This window comes from Macrobrachium rosenbergii, chromosome 50 (assembly GCF_040412425.1).
Source record: "Macrobrachium rosenbergii isolate ZJJX-2024 chromosome 50, ASM4041242v1, whole genome shotgun sequence".
NCBI classification, from domain to species: Eukaryota; Metazoa; Arthropoda; class Malacostraca; order Decapoda; family Palaemonidae; genus Macrobrachium; species Macrobrachium rosenbergii.
The window spans coordinates 29,406,654-29,423,300 of NC_089790.1; positions in this window are offsets into that span (position 1 = coordinate 29,406,654).

Sequence of the window (16,647 nt, forward strand, 5' to 3'; positions counted from 1 at the left end):
ACCGAAATATTAAGTGGGTTTGGATTCAACCAATTACCCAATACGCACCTGTTCCCTGATACATAAATAAAGCGCAGCTGCACACCTGTTGCGCTTATATTTCGCAAGAGTTGTAATTACAAATAGTTTCGTCGAATTCAACACCAGTGTGAGTAAATACTCGCTCAAGTTGCGACGGTTTATAAAATGAGTATAATGGTAATAGTTAATTTGAATGAATAGTAATAGTTAATCATTTAATTTGTATCGTAAAGTTCCTTGTTTCCCTTTTCCCCTGTTACCCACAAACTTCCTATTTAAAAGTCAAGTTTACTGTTTTCTTTGAGTGCCGAGTTGCCTACTACGTCGTCCTTCGTAGTAACTTTGCGAGAAGCAAATTTAATCGACGGAAATTTTCAAGAGAATTCTCCTGTCCGCCTTCGGTTTCGACTTTGGAAAACAAAAATAACATAATTGGCAACTAGAACTCTAGAGTGTTACCACACAAAGCTATTTTCCGGAAGCCAAACCTCATTAAAAATGCTAATTGTTCCATGTTTGTGAAGGCTGGATGTTAAGGGTGTGGTGGGGAATAAGACCCTCCACGTCCGAATCGGATGGGTTTAAAGTACATTACTTGAACGGGACCAGAAATTTAGATTCGTGGTTCATGCCAGTTTTAATAGTACAAAGTTAATTTGAATGTCCCAATGAAAAACTAGGGTTTCATCAACAGAATAACTCATACACGTATTTAAACAGGATTAATAATATTAATATATATTCAGAAACTATTAACACTATACTGTTGGTAAAAGCAAACTGAAAGAAATACAAGATATGAAGTGAATTCTAAAGTACAGTTTATTTAAGGTAAATACGTCATAAATAAACTACTGCCAGCTATCAAGCAACTGACACTGCATTACATCAGGCAGCTGCATCCCAGAATGATATAAAATTTCGCCACAAAGAGAAAATTAAGGAGAAAAATCACAACGTGCACAAGGATGAAATCCCGCCGTGGCGCAGAGCAAAAACTCAAATTTGCCCTGAAATAAAAAACCTTGATCTGTCCAAAAATGAGAACTCCAACGTATCTAACTTTAGTGTGGATGCCCAATTGTGTTCCAGAATAATAATCACGATAGTGTCCTAGAACGAATCCCAAACGTTTCCCGGAATGAAAGCATATGTAGCCCTGGCTGAAAACTCTATTGGATTAAAAGAATAATTTTTCTCAAAGCTAAACTATATTCTTGGTGGATCTCAGTAAGAAAATCTTCATGAGTCCTAAATGAAAACCTATTGTATTCCAACAAAAAAAAAAAATGATAGTTCACAAATTATGATATTTTCTCACAATAAAGACAGACGTACTTCAACATGGAAATGGCATTTTGTCCCAGTTTATAAACCTAATATTCATGAAAAACACCGGTGTGTCTTGGTACAACAATCTCACTGAGCCCCATAATAAAAGCGCCAAAACCGAATGATATCTGCAGTATTCCGACCAGTAACAAATAGAGCGATAGCACGTGGTTCATAAACCATTTCAGAATCCGACTCGTGAATCCAGAGTAAACATTTCATTTCATATCGACAGCAAAGTTCGGTGATAAACGAACTGTATGCTTCTTTACAAGATGCTGAAGTTTACGCAGGAAAGTGCAAATAAATATAAGCCAAATATGAATGGGTGACATGACTATCACATAACGATCACAATAATATTCGTCATTAGATCACCTAGCAACAATTATCTATACTATAAACCAATGAAAACGGAATTGAAAATTAAAGCTTATACTTTTGACAGTCACATTTCAATTTTACAAACGATTTTAAAACATAAAACAGAATTAGAATTCATACCAGTCATCACTCGTAACATTAACGACAAGTATAGAGGAGAAACTTCATAGACGGCTTGATTTTGGGTAGAAGATTGAGAATGTTTCCAGGATGAATGAAAGAGGTGCTTTCATTAAGAATAAAGGGGGAAAGGGGCAAACAGAGAAAAGCAGTGAAATACAGGGAGGAGAAAATAATGAAGAAAACCAACTCGCTACTTCTGGTGAGCACTCAGGGCCTTATCTTCAATTTGTCAAATCTGGAGAATATCTAACCCCACAATCTGAAGTCGAATAAAACAAGTAAAAAATGCGCCGAAGTTTCTTCGGCGCAATCGAGTTTTATGTACAGCGTATAATGCTGTACGAAACTCTCAGCCACGGCCCATGACAATTTCAGCCGCGGTCCATTAAACTTTCAGCCACGGCCCGTTAGTGGCCTGTGTTGTTGGCACCTATAGCGGTGCCAGACGCACGATCCTGGCTAACTTTAACCTTAAATAAAATAAAAACTACTGAGGCTAGAGGGCTGCAATGTGGTACGCTTGATGACTGGAGGGTAGATGACCAACTTACCAATTTGCAGCCCTCTAGCATCAGTAGTTTTTAAGATCTGAGGTCGGACAGAAAAAGTCCAGACGGAGACAAATAGCCATCTCAATAGTTTTCTTTTACAGAAAACTTCAAAGTTAGTTACAAGGATATATTATATACACGTTATATAATTACCATGAAAAATGAACGAAGTACGCCTTTTCAAACAGAGAGTTTATTAGCGAGGCCATACATTAAATTAATCTGGTGAATCATATTCATAAATGAATAACCCTGTCTTAGAATTATACCAATATATCCACCAATTATTTCAATTATCTTTACTCTTCATGGATTTGTTTTCATAATGAAGTTAATGAAGTTGTTCGTGTAATGTCAAATGAGAGAGAGAGAGAGAGAGAGAGAGAGAGAGAGAGAGAGAGAGAGAGAGAGAGAGAGAGATACATGGCTAATCTACAAATGAACGTAATTAAACATCAAAAGGCGGTGGTGTTATACAAAGGACCTAAAGAAGAAATAATTATTTCCCGAGAATTTCTTACTCTCTCGTTTCTGAAATTTTGGCGGACCAATTGCCATGTCTCCGAAGACCGGAAGGTTTATTACCTTCAACTTTTCAGCAGACTGAAAATGAAAAGGGAATTTTCATTCTTGCTGCGAACAACGAAAGAAAATATACAAATAATTTTCGCATATCAAAATTATTACTTTTTGCCATGACACCAAAAACAGCAATCAGCTTATGAAAATGGCAATACATACTGTACATACATGCACAAATTATATATATAAATATATTAATATATATATATATATATATATATATATATATATATATATATATATATATATATATATATATATATATATATATATATATATATATATATATATATATATATATATATGAGGTATCGCCATGTTTAGGAGGATGGATCTCTGGGTTCCTGAAGTGTTGAGAGGTGAACCTACAATACCTCTCATAATTATTTCGATTGTTTTAAACGTGGAGAGTTTAAAGAACCAAATTCAGTCAATATTCTCCAAAAATACTCATGTTCAGGCCGCGAACTTTAGGTGATGAGAGAACTAATAAAACAACAAAAACACAAAAAAAAAATAAAAACGTTTATAAAGCTCAGGAGTTGTTCTCAAGGCCTAGTTTAATTTACAGCTAACAAAGACAATGATACCGTTTAAGGAAATTAAAATTACAGTTCGGTCATTACAGTAGAATGTTTAGAATGTCTACGTACTTACAGTGAGTGAATTCAAATATATAAGCCATGTTTGCATATAAAAAATAATCTGTCATTCTACTATTGCAATAACTTAACTTTATTATTAGAGCTAGGACATTTTGCATTTATTATTGTTCTTAAAACGAGAATCTATTCAACTATAACGAACCAAAGAGGGCATAAAGTTGCTACACAAACGAAGAGGGGAAATGAATAGCAGTACTTGAAAAAGGAAACGATACAGAGAAAAAAATATTGCAGTGAAAAAGAGAAATATGGAAATACAAACACAAATTGCAGCTGAACCAACAGGGGCTATAAGTACAATATGAGTGGTACTCTGCAAACCTCACTTTTTGCGTGTCAAATTAAGGACTGTGCTAATTGGGTCAAATTCAGAAATGTAAGGGTCCGGGCACAGCAAAAAGTCGATCGGGATACCTTCGTTTACCAATGATCATCCCATTTCACATGCACACGGAAATACGGTGAGTGCAATTAAGAATATTGGGATTTACAATTGTTACTGAATGCAAGAACTCCACAAAAACGGACCTTCCAGATGAAAACCAACATCAGAAAAATCTACGAAAGCTGAAATTTTTCTTTTTCAGTTTGCCGAGCTATATGACAAGGGGTATTTGGTCCAGTGCATAAAGAAATTATTTTGCTTTCCTTTGGATTCTTTGAAACAAAAATTGTTCCATTTGCACGAGAGGATTTGTTAACAGATTTTACCAAGTCTCCTTTCACTTTCCCTCTCTTGCACACACCCACACGGTCTCTGCAAACAACGTTTCTAGCAATAAGGAAAAACATGGGCATATATAAATTATAAACACACATACACACACACACACACACACACACATATATATATATATATATATATATATATATATATATATATATATATATATATATATATATATATATATACTATATATATATATATATATATATATATATATATATATATATATATATATATATATATATATATATATATATTGTAATATCGGCTACATAAGTTTTTATCTCGTGGCTCCTTTAAAGTAAACATTTGTTTACTAATTACTGTTCAATGTTTTATTAGTTCATCTGAGCCTCTAATTCTTGGTTTAGAGTTTTTTTTTTGTGCTTCTCCCACTGAAGGTTGTTATTTGTTAATTGGTACTCCGCCCATGAAAAATTCTCTTTATTTTCATTTACTAGTGTTTTGTTGGTTTGGTCTTCTGCTTCCTGCCACGTTGGACTGCTTAAGAGACGATTTACATATTTTCGCCTGGATTGACAGGGGATGGCGTTCAGTTCTCCTGTAGAGAAGATCTCATCTTTTTTCACGGCTCGTTGTTCAGTGTGGCGATCACCACCTTGCAACATTGCTCTGCTATATTTGGATGGACTTCTTACTTCAAGTGGGCTTGTCTGCTGCTGATGCATCAATGTTGCTGGATGCACACAACTGACCCTCTTTTTAACCTATGGGTGTGCTCTCAGGTGTACTGAGACCAACGTCATCACCCACATCCTGAGCTCACGTCTATTGTTATGGTGACGCCTCCAGAATCTTCCTGCGAACAGCCATTGACACGAGATCTTCTGAGGGCCTTTAGGAGGCCTTTTGGCCTCAAAGAAGAGTAAGCATCTGATCCTGTGCCTTCTTTGTATCCAAAATAGACTCATTCCCTTATGGTTGAGCATTAGGGTCCTGGGACAACCAATACGTCGAAATGCCATTGAAACCATCACTCTTTGATAAACTGCTTCAGTGCGGAGATTATTGATTGTTTTTGTCCGGTGTGAGTAACGTATCTATGTAATGGTATATTACTGTAAATATTGTGTTCAGTTAGGTTAAGGTTTCCCCTCTCTCTTTCATCTCCCACTTATTACTGACTTAGTGCGGAAGTTTTTTTTTTTTTTCTCTCTTCTCCTCAACACTTTCCCTCTAACGATCGTTTACACGCAGGTTAAGTTCCTCATTAGACAGGTCGATATCGTTCTCGGTTAGCACTCTGCTGGGCCCGCGTTCGATTCTCTGCTGGCCAATGAAGAATTAGAGGAATTTATTTCTGGCGATAGAAATTCATTTCTCGCTATAATGTGGTTCGGATTCCACAATAAGCTGTAGGTCCTGTTGCTAGGTAACCAATTGGTTCTTAGCCACGTAAAATAAGTCTAATCTTTCGGGCCAGCCCTAGGAAAGCTGTTAATCAGCTCAGTGGTCTGGTTAAACTAAGGTATACTTAACTTCAATGTGCAGGTTAACTGGGAGTCTGAATGGGAGTCGTAGGTGAATGTGTTCATGCCCTCAGACAATAATTTGAGGACGTGTACAAATAATTTATTGTAATAAATCTAGGCATTTACTTTGAGGTTTTCAGTCACCCTCTCAATAAAGTGTATTTTGTCTATATTGCTGGTAAATCTTACTCTTTTAGCTTGCAAGCTGTCTTAGTAAGGGGAAATTTTTTTGGAAGGCCCAGAAAGTGCCTGGAAATATTATTCAAACTTCAAAGTGGAAAAACAAGCTTTTTGACAAATTGTCTTGCCAGGAAAACAGAGTTCTTAACAATATATATATATATATATATATATATATATATATATATATATATATATATATATATATATATATATATATATACTATATATATATATATATATATATATATATATATATATATATATATATATATATATATATATATATATATATATACACATATACACACACACACACATATATATATATATATATATATATATATATTCAAATCAATATAAATGTAATTTCAATAAAAATGTAATTTTTACTTCCAACACAAAGCAAAACTGTATCAAAGCAAGCGTTTCTAACGAAATATACAATACAACTCGCGTGCTTTTTGTATACGTTCATGCGTTTATGCACCAAGCCGTATCCGTAATGATCTAACTCCATTTTTTTCAGTCATCAATTTGATATATGTTGTTCCGCACTCAGACTGGCTCCCACTCGCAAATCCATCCAGATCTTTTACGAGTTACGCAAATACAGTGCTCAAATCTTTCTCTAAAATACACCTTCTGAATCTATACTCCATAACTGAAGCAGTCATGAGTTATCAAAATCATACCTAGATACGTATAAATATGCTAAGGATGGCTCAGTCACAAAAATGAAATAAAGATGAAATGATGTGAAGAATCTCCCAACAGTTTCATTCTAAGAACTATACCGTTCTATACTTCACGTCGGAAGTCTAAATAACTGATGTATGTACGATGTATAACGATTGTATGTACGAGGTATATAGAAGACTAAAATTTTCGTTTACTAAATAATTAACTTCTGTTGATAACATTCTGAAGGTTTTCCGTTCTTCTTTTTTGTGAAAACCGCTCTTCAATTTTTTTTTAAATATAAAGCGAAGACACTAAATACAATTGTTATAGTTTCAGTGTTACGATTTTCCTCTTCATTTGGGTATTTTATTAGTTTAGATTAAACTCAACAAGACTTGATATACTGTATATATGTAAAAGAAAAGCACTCCATAATTACTGGCACACTCAGATTTTCAGCATTTAAATATTTATCCTTGTCTACGGTATAATTGCGGGCAACTGATTCTTCTTTTAACCATCACAATCAGCCCAATTTTTCCACAGTTTACGACAATTTCATTTCATCAATATATTAACGAAGATGTTTACACCAGTGATATAGCCTCTATGTGGTAACGATATACAGTGTATTTGATTTCAGAGAAAATTAAACGATACTGACTTTCACCTTCGTTGCATAATATCTACCCTTTACCTTTTTTCCCTGATGTCAAACGCTACTTTTACGCTCGCAAGACTTCTTGACCTGTCAGAAATTTTGTCAATAAATCAGAATACCTAGAATCTGCCTCTTTCTCGCCGCCTCATTATAAATAGTTTTGACCCTTCAAGTTTTGACTCTTCAAGGTTATTTCCCTTTTTATGTGATACCCGGCGTACTTCCTGATAAACAATTATTTGATTTAAGTGTACGATGCTGACGGCTAATGGCTATGCATAAGAGGTGGATTTTGTACAAAAGTTCTGTTATTATAATCAGAGAGGACCCACCTCAGAAATTTACAAATGCTATTTAGCCAGGGCAGATTACACCCTTTAAGTTAATAATTCGGTTTTTCCACTTTCAGGATGAGATAGAAAACATGCAGCCAGTTTTTGTTAGGGTAAGAGAGAGCTTTTGGTACTTTTATAATGTATAAATCTTTAGTGCAAAGCTAGTTAAACTTCAGGGGTTCTCCTTTCTTTTACGATAAAATTTGTTAAAATAGAATTCTCAAATTTAAATTTGCCTCACACCTCAAAGATTTCAAATTTTATGAAATATTTAAAACTACAAAGCTAATTTCAGGCGACATAACTTTGTCACTTCAAGACTTGAGTACGCCTCAGGCTTGCGGTCTGTGGTTTTTAAGACCTTCAATATAAGACAAAACAAGTAGAAAATGCACCGAAGTTTCCTCGGCGCAATCGAGTTTTCTGCACAACATATAATGCTGTATGAAAATCTCGATGTGCTGCAGTAAGAAACTCTCAGCCACCACCGGGCAGCGCTCAGTTGCTCCCCAGATGAGGTCCAGTAAAGATGCGTCGGCGACTGCCACCTCTGGCCAGACGCACGATCCATGGCTAACTTTAACCTTAAATACAATAAAAATTACTGAGGCCAGAGGGCTGCAATTTGGTATGTTTGATGATTGCAGGGTGGATGATCAACATACCAATTTGCAGCCCTCTAGCCTCAGTACTTTTTAAGATCTGATGGCAGACAGAAAAAGTGCGGACGGACAGAAAAATAGCCATCTCAACAGTTTTCGTTTACAGAAAACTAAAATGGAGGGGCATGAATCGTTGAATTCCATGCCACCACAGTAGGAGTCCTCGTCTCTTCCTATGTGGTTTCAAAAAAATATATATTTTTTTATGTCCACACTGGTCTGTCGGTCCCAACAGACAGGTTAAATTCCCACCCTCTGGCCAAAACGATTCGTCGACTGTTGGCATGACATGGTTCCAATAGCCACTGCATTACAAAATGCTGTCACAGGAAGGCAGTAATCAGAAAAGAAAATAAACGAGACAAATAAAACGAAACTATAAATTAACGCGTTTTATGCTTGCGCCCTCTAAAATAACATCGACCACTAGCACTTGTATCTCTATACCTTACCAGTGGCAAAGCCATACGACACTTCCCACATAAAATGTTTTACCCGGGTTCCAAATCAGAGAATTTTTAACAGCAATACTTTGGTTACATTTTGTAAAGCATAAGGGAGACAGAACGAGAAACGGAGACTTCACAAACCGACAAGTAATGTAAATCGGATGTCCTTCATTTTACATAACCATTATCCTTACCATTAAAATCCATATAAGCAATTGAATTTAAACTGATGAATTTAGAAGCGATTTACACTACAATTCATTAGGCATCAGTTGCCATGTGCAGCAATAACTGAAGAGAAGTTTATTTATTATAAACTTATTCCACAGTAGTGACTATTACGATGTCGCCTTTCGAGATCAACAGGTTCTAAAAAAAGAACAAGCAATTGGGCTGTAATGACTGACGAGAGGTGACAAGCAAAGGAGGAAGCAGCAGAACAAAATCAAAAAGTTACCTTAATATTAATTTATTTACAAAATTTACAAGCGAGTCAGGTCCAGGAGAAAAAAAAATTAAAATAATCGAAAATAAATAACAGAAGCAGCAAGGTAAAAATTTACGTAATTAAATTTTACAAATCTATTTAACACATTAGGAGCAACAACATACAAAAAAAGCAGGCGGCATAATAAATACATCAACAAAACAACAGAAAATCAAACAGCATAATCACTAAAACTACAGGACAACTAAACAGAGTCGATACGGCAACCATCACGTCCTCAGACAGTTCCACAAGACTGGACTCCCACGACAGAGTCGATACGACAACCATCGCGTCCAAAAGAATGCTCTCCGCTGCTCTGCTGCCGTGACCTGCTGCTGTTCTGGACCTGACTGGCGAAGTCTGACACCATCCACCACACGTCAACTCGCCAGCAAGAAAAACAAACAAACAAAGGAGGCAACAACCCACTAAGGGAACAATCGGCAAACGATTGTTCCTAACAGTGATACTTAAATACTCCTTGTGATAAAGATACCGTATGATCATACTCACCTACATCCACTGTAAGGATAATGGAGTTTAAGCCTAAAATACTACATGTGAGCCGAATTCCATTCTAACCTGAACAGCATACATAAAAAAACACATATAGTTTTCTTCCATTGGAGGATTACTCGGGTCATAAAAACGGGGAACGCCAATTGCAATTGTGAAACGCAGGCACAAAAAGCCACCTATAATTTGGACCCAGGGCAAAAAGTCACTGAACCATCACTGTATGAGAGAACCAATTATAAATCACCCAAAATTAACAATGAATGATTAAAGGAAAAAAAGTTATTTCATCACACTGCCCATATAATTACAATGAAACTTTACAGAGAGAGAGAGAGAGAGAGAGAGAGAGAGAGAGAGAGAGAGCGCCTTGATAAATGGTTTCACCTCATTGGGGATGAGGATTATATCGTTCAAGTCCTCCCATTTTTATTTATGATAATGACCGAATGCATTTTGCTGGATCAATGATTACTACCTGTTATTGTTGTGTTCTCTCTCTCTCTCTCTCTTCCACCACCAAATGCGACCCGAAACAATCGTCTGTTAACCAGGTACATAATTCATTGCTTAAATCAGCAGTGGGAATAAAAGTTAATGCACTTTCTTCATCACACTCTGTTGAAATAAAAATACTATATTATCACTTGCACTGCAGGAATGTAGCAGTTCATCACGTGGAAAACTACAACACAACAAAAAGCAAAATTGGACCGTATTAAACTCTGTCAAGCTTTGAGGCTTCACCATTACTCGACTTTGGGAAGGCAGCAAATGAACTCATCCTTGGAGTTAGGATACACATAAATATTTAGCAAGTTATAATGACATACCAGCCCACGCCCAATGATAAAGGCAACAAATTTCCGCTGTAAACCGCCAAGAACATTAGATGATTATAATAAGTTTTTTTTTTATGTTTACATACTCAGATACTTTATTCCAAATGCTTTCGCACACCACAATATTAGAAACGCCGATATCTGCCACCCACATTTACCCACCACCACGTTCGTGTATCTCATCTTGACAGCCCTGTCATTTAATAGTCATATTCCAATGCCAAAACTTTATATTTTCTTCAATTTTTGTTTCTTTCGAGCTATTCTTCAACTGCGCTGCTTTACGCTTAATTGTCGGCTCTTCTTCACTGGTTGTTTCACATGTATTTTTGTCTTGATTTTATTGTGCTGGAACATTTTTGTTTTTCATCTCGCTCTTTGGATCTTTGTAGCTATTCCAACAGGGAAGGCTTTTCATTTTTTACGGGGGTTTCTTTCACATTTCCTTTTTCTTAATAGAGTATGAGGTTCTTCTCTTAGCTTTCTGACAGAGCATGGTTCGTGGTTTTACTTTCTTATTTCTTCTGGAGCACATCTCTCCAGGAGTTATTATCCATTCAGTTTTTGCATCTCCTAAGCTATAAAACAAATACAAAAAATAACCGTTCACATTTTTATCAATCACCTTTTTTAAATAATTTTTGCTATTGTGCAACAAGCTCTGGATTTAATCTATCTTTTGTCTCCTATCAAACCTGGAATAGTTTTGAATAATACCATAACGTCACGACAGAGAGAGAGAGAGAGAGAGAGAGAGAGAGAGAGAGAGAGAGAGAGAAGCATTTGCCATTATAATTGCCTACAACACATACATCCTCGGATATCTTTATCAACCACAATAAAACCAATACATTAAACCCAAAATACGGTGTACATAAACACGCAAATCTCGCAATAAAGATAAGATTAACCAAACTCGGACAAAAAACAAAGGAAAAATGGAACATGTAAGCGCAGCTTCGGACTCAGCGGGATATATAATGAAGCCCAGTGAGGTAAGTGAAGACTGATTGATTGCTGCATGCTGACGTAACGAATACAACCGTCATCGACGCTGATGTAAAAGGGGAACACTGGTTTAGACGCACTGACAGAGACGACATAATGGAAACTGTAGAAGACTGGTTCATTAAACAAAATCTAAAAATTTTTCTCAAAAGAAAAGCCTCAAAACAAGTCAAGAGATTAGGAAAATACAAAGGTGGGGCGGCTCAATATTAAATCCTAACAAGGTTAGAGAGAGCGAGATGCAAATTCGTCATAATAATATCAATTTCGCATTAACGAAAACACGTTCACCGAATGGAACGTTTCCATGTGAAAATGTGCAAGAGCAGAAACAATTTGAAATTTCTGGTGTTCATACGACAGCGAATATTGTTGTGAAAATTTTTCACGATGGTGTTCCTACAGCGTCACACCATGGATAACAAATGAATGCATTGCTCAGTACGCTTTTTCAAAAGTCTTTCTATGTTTCTCTCTCTTTTCTTTTGTATAAAATAAATATTTGAGACAAATATTTTTCCAACATGAGTCCCGGCATCGAAACCCACAGCCTGTGTTATTTATCATGAAAAATCGCAACATATTCTGCTCCAAAAATTGTCAATTTCGAACCTTCTCAGGCAAAGCCATCCTGAAGGATTTGTTGTATATTCCAACCAAAAGCTAAAACTGAAATATCAAACAACAAATAAAAAAAATGAAAAATACAAAATTTTTTTCAATTCTGATTTCTCCTTAATCATTGTCATGATTCTCAAACTCAAACTATGTATACTCGTAAATACCCTTTTTTTTTTTTTACAGAAATCTTCTGGCCTAAAATGAAATGCAAGTCAACACGATGTATAAAAAATAAACCTGCAAACAATCCATTTTTTGTTGTACTGGAGTACATGGGGGATGGAGGGTTTGGGGGTGGGGGAGAAGAGGAGGGGGTGGAAGAATAAGACTGCACTATACGGAAATAATAAACACTGGCTGCCAATTTCGAAGCTTCCTTTGAAATCGTCAAAATTATCTTCGGAAAAATGAGACAGAGATAAGAAATTAATATAAACTTCTAAGCACATTGTCGTATCTCGTTTCAGGTACACCTGAACTCACCTCGAGTTACAGTGAGAAAAAGAATCCAAAACTAATCCATTCTTTTAATTAAGCTGAAACGGATTGTGTGTTTTTCTGCTCTTGTTTGCGGTGACATGAGCGGAGTCTCAAGAACTCTTGTCTCTCCATCGTGATCCTATGACGTTGCTAATTTCCAATACTCTGCCTTCAAAATTACTGAAGTTATTCAAAGACTAACTCCAGCAAAGAATGAGAATCCCCACACTGAGAACTGAAGTATTTCGTAAGATAGTAAGCTAATTAAATTACGTTGCTTTAATCTTGATTGCTATACAAAAACAGACTGACATATCTTGCATTAAAGGCCAAGGAATTCAAAGTACATGTAAGTTTAACATTTCAACAGTCCTTGACGGCAACCTCGAACTTAAGAGTGAAATTCATAAATCATTAATTGACCCCCTTTACTTGCTAGGTACGAAGTTGGCCTTTTTTAGTGTTTCTGTGGTCTACTTCGTCTCAATCTAAGAGGCAGAGTACCCATGACATTAACATTACATTACATTACATTAACATTCTTATATCATTCATTTTCTCAGTGGATGAGATGAATTCCATTCATTTGATTTTACTGTCTTGATTTCGTTAAAATAATAATAATAATAATAATAATAATAATAATAATAATAATAATAATAATAATAATAATAATAATAATAATAATAATGATTTGTTGTAGAAAAATTATATTTTACTGTATGTGTCCTCAATTCCTGCCCCTCTCATTCCTATCAATGAAAACCAACTGAATTTATTTTTTAGACAGCATCAACTCTCAAAAAACAAAGAAAAAAAAAACTGAAAATGAAATCTTATGTTAAATGCACATGAATCAATATAAAAATGATACATGTTTCATGTACGCACATAAATTTAAGTATATACCGATACTTAGGACATACAAAAGTACATGTCCCATGCACACTGATACACATACATAAATTCTAACATATAATCACGCTCGCCATCAACTAATGTATCCCTTTTATGTAACATGCTACAGAGGCAAGAAGTAAAACAAAATATGACTTACATACACTATGAAAATAAATATGACGCGTGGAAAGACATCATTATTCATCAGAGAATAATAATAATAATAATTGAAGGCTCTTCTGTTACCTAATTTGAAGAGGTCTTTAAAATGGCAAATAGATTATGAAATATAAAACTGCTCTTCATGAAGGACCGGCGACGAACTGATAAGCTTCCATCATTCCCCTCCGTAAAATACTGATAAATTTTGGGAAACTTTCACTCAACATCAGGCAAAGACAGCAATACTTTTATTTTCCAACCTATATATTTTGGTAAACTTCCCAGTGTGTCTCGATTATGGTTAGAATATGTTTCATAAAATAAATATATATATATATATATATACACACAGTATATATATATATATATATATATATACATACTGTACATACATGCAAACATTCAAAGGCTTAGCAGCAAAATCATTCAATACAATAAACGTAAACTTTTATGGCAATGGTACAATAATTCAACCAGACAGGTAACTGTAATGCCAATGAACAAATAGACCAATGTCAAAAAGGATAAACAAAAAATATTTCAGAAAAAAATACATAAAAGCCAAGCCAGGGCTAAAGTTGTTCCACGGCTGCAGAGGCAAGCTGAGAAAACAAATACCCTGGTATACCCTGGTAATAGTAACCAATTTCCTAAACTAAACATGAAACCCTGTAGTTTGATGACCTCCCTACAACCAGTGCTATCCAAAAATGGAAATAGCCGGTAAAAGTAAAAATGGTAGAAAATGAGAACCGACCCTGGTTCAGTATCATAGCCGTGAACCAGAGTTATGTAATATATACATGGAAACACTCCATCGAGTAAAAAAATTTTTTTTTCAAATATAACCCGTGACTGGGAAAATTACACGAGGAAAATCTGCCCATTTCTTTTTTTTTTTTTTTTTTGTGTCTATGTAATTTGTGATGACAGCAACTGAAGTGGAAATCATTATTGCCTGTTCCCATTCCATAAAAACACTATGAAAAATTATGACCAGAAAACGAGCAGACTTCAAATATTTCAAGTTTATCGAAAAAGACATAGTGAAATAGTCTAGACCATGAGAATTTCTACTTTGCTCCAAAACAAAGACAGGCCCACAACAAACTTTTGTAACCTGTCTGGTCGAAGCTAAGCATTATGCAATGAAGTTGTATGATTAACAGTTTTACTATATGCAGTTTACTATACGTAGTTAACTGTATTAATACTATTCTTGCTGAATAGTATTAATACAGTTTATCACAACCTTAGAAAACTAAAAGGAAAATTCAGGAATTTCATGAGAAAAAAAAAGAGCAATGAAGAAATAACAGGGTTTACTTGTCAAATAAGGATTAGTATTGATCCCAGTGGTGCGAAAAAATTACAGAACAGGTGAATCACTAGAGGCTTTGTCTTCCACTTCTTTGTAAATACAGAAGGACTAAAATAAAAACAGAAATAAAAAAACGTTAGTAGTTTAAAAAAAAAAACAGCAGGTACAAAAAGCCAACACCAACACCGAAACCCCTAAAGATTAAAGAATCCCGCGAACCGAGAGACTGAGAAATACAAGAGGAGCCCAATTTCTGGAAAGAAGCCCCAATCTCCCGAACACTTTTGAATCCACCCGAGCGGCACCCACGAGTGTCACCTTCCCCCTCTTTAATACCATCTTGTCCTCAATATCTACGTTCAGTCGCATAATACAAAGACCTTCCTCTTCCGTCCGTTTCTCCCTCTTCCAACACTTCTCCCTTCTTCACCAATTTCTATTGCACTGACCCCAATTTTCTTCTGATCTTCGCCCTCTTCCGCTCACAAGCCACTCAACTTCAATTTTCATTCTGGGTCGCCCTCGTGCCTTACAGGTACGCGTCTCCTCACAATCCTTTTCGAGAGCAAGTTGCATCTCTTATATCCATGGCACAACTCTCTCTCTCTCTCTCTCTCTCTCTCTCTCTCTCTCTCTCTCTCTCTCTCTCTCTCTCTATATATATATATATTTATTATCAAAGTTTATATATATATATATATATATATATATATATTTTACTACGTATTATATATATTTTTTTTTATCAAAGTTTCATTTTATCGTATTCAACTCAATTCATCTCAACATGTAGCTAAATAAAATTCCACATCTGACTGCAAAAACTTGCCCAATACGATTGTTACATAAGCATTAATGACAAACCTCGGCTAAATGTATATAGGTCAAGCTGCGGAGGTAAGAAATATGTCTGCTTATGGTAGGTGGCAACTCGACCCGCGAGACGACACGAAGACACAACATACAACACTTTTGGTACTCTCTTCGGTGGCAAGGGCCGAAAACAAATCGTCCGTGTGACACCACCTTCAGGTGAAGTAAGAGAGAGAGAGAGAGAGAGAGAGAGAGAGAGAGAGCAATTTCAGTACCAATAAGGTCCTATATTTAATTTTTCTCTTGTACAATAGTGCATATGAATTTATATCCGAAACATATTTTTAATATTCTTATGGAGAATTTATTCTTACAACCAACTGAATACGAATGCACGAAAAATATCTGTAGACACTAATTTCATCACAGACTTTGAGAGTTTCGTTTCCTTGCTTCACTGAAGAGTGGTCTATACCATCCACAACTATAAAACCAAGATTCCGCTCTTTTTTGTCCATAAGAAAAATGCCAATTTGTGTATGCAAGGAATCAAAGGAAACAGAAATTAAATTTTCTCTTTTTAAATGTAATCAATTTCAGCTGAAAAAAAAGTGAATGCTGGTAGACGTTGGTTAGTAAATACCA